The sequence below is a fragment of the Octopus bimaculoides genome, chromosome 6 (assembly GCF_001194135.2).
Source record: "Octopus bimaculoides isolate UCB-OBI-ISO-001 chromosome 6, ASM119413v2, whole genome shotgun sequence".
Taxonomy (NCBI): domain Eukaryota; kingdom Metazoa; phylum Mollusca; class Cephalopoda; order Octopoda; family Octopodidae; genus Octopus; species Octopus bimaculoides.
This window is the reverse complement of record NC_068986.1, coordinates 107,213,128-107,214,645: the sequence shown is the minus strand read 5'-3', so window position 1 is coordinate 107,214,645 and position 1,518 is coordinate 107,213,128. Positions and strand designations below refer to the sequence as shown.

At 35.5% G+C, this 1,518-nt stretch overlaps 1 protein-coding gene across 1 annotated transcript in view; it reads left to right on the top strand.

Moving 5' to 3' along the window:
* LOC128248177 (uncharacterized) overlaps positions 1 to 1,518 on the top strand; it is a 17,555-nt gene that overhangs the window by 4,841 nt on the left and 11,196 nt on the right. The gene's annotated exons all lie outside the window — the stretch shown is intronic.

Sequence of the window (1,518 nt, the reverse complement as noted above, 5' to 3'; positions counted from 1 at the left end):
ATATATATATATATACATACATACATACATACATACATACATACATACATACATACATACATACATACATTTACTTGTATTTTGTTGATCGGCAGAAAGTAGAAAAAGTGGATAAAATGATGAGAGTTTGATTGCGGAAAACCTGCAAGAAGCTCACCTCCAAACTAGAAACAGTTTCAGTAAAATAACTGGGATTCATATTGAAGGATATTTTCGGAGATGATTGCCTCCCTGTCAGAGAAGATGAACCGTTTATTCTTCAGCTACCCAACAAACAAGTAATTTATATAACATTAACAGTTACTGGTTTTCATATAATACGTTAGGCGGCGTTGTAGTTTATAGTATAAATCTTTATATAAAACACATTGTATACATTCTGGTATTACATATTTGTCTTCAGTAAGTGTTACTGCATTTATCTGGTTATAATTTGGAAGAGTCCTTCTGCTTATGTCTTAGTATGAATGCACATCACAGTAAATGAACACTATCTTGTTTAATTTTGTATAAGCCTATACAAAGAGAGCCCTTAAGTGTTGGCAGTTGCTCTTGAACTAGAACTTTACTAGTGAATGAATTAATGCATCATACATACATGCGCGCGCACACACACACACACGAGTACACACACACAAACAGACACACACCAATATGCGGTTAAGTCGGAAGAAATACAATATTTACTTGCATGGCAAGGCTGTGATCTGAAACGGTAGCACGCTGGACGAAATGCTTAGCGGTATTTCGTGTGTCTTTACCTTCTGAGTTCAAATTCTGCTGAGGTCGATTTTGCGTTTCATCCTTTCGGGGTCAATAAATTAAGTGTCAGTTGCGTAATGGGTTCGAATTAATCGACTGGCCTCCTACCCCAAAATTCCGGGCCTTGTGCCTACAGTAGAAAAGAATATTTACTTGCATGACATTTTGACTTTTATATGTGCGTATGACAAAATTAATAAATATATATAAAATATAGAAATATACTTATATATAATCGGGTATATATAAGTATTTTTCTATACTTTATATATATTTATTAATTTTGCTTTTACGGCTTTTATGCTTGCGACTACTAACGTTATTATCTGTATGAATAATAAAGTTCTTTTATATGTATATATATAATGTGTCGGGGTGTGTGTGTTCATATAAATATATGTACATTCCTATTTATACGAGTGAATGTGTGCTTGTGTGCACACATTCGCTCGTAGCTTCGGGCCGACCAAAGCCTTGTGAGTGGATTTGGTAGACGGAACCTTGAATATATTATACATTTGTGTGTGTGTGTGTGTGTGTGTGTGTGTGTGTTTGACTCCCCCGCCATCTCTTGACAAACAATGCTGGTTTTGTTTATGTCTCCGTGACCTAGCGGTTCGGCAAAAGAAATCAATAGAATAAGTACTAGGCTTACAAAGAAAATATCCTGGGGTCGATTTCTTCGACTAATACCCTTTAAGGCGGTGCTCCGGCATAGCCGCAATCAAATGACTAAAACAAGTAAAAAGATAAAAG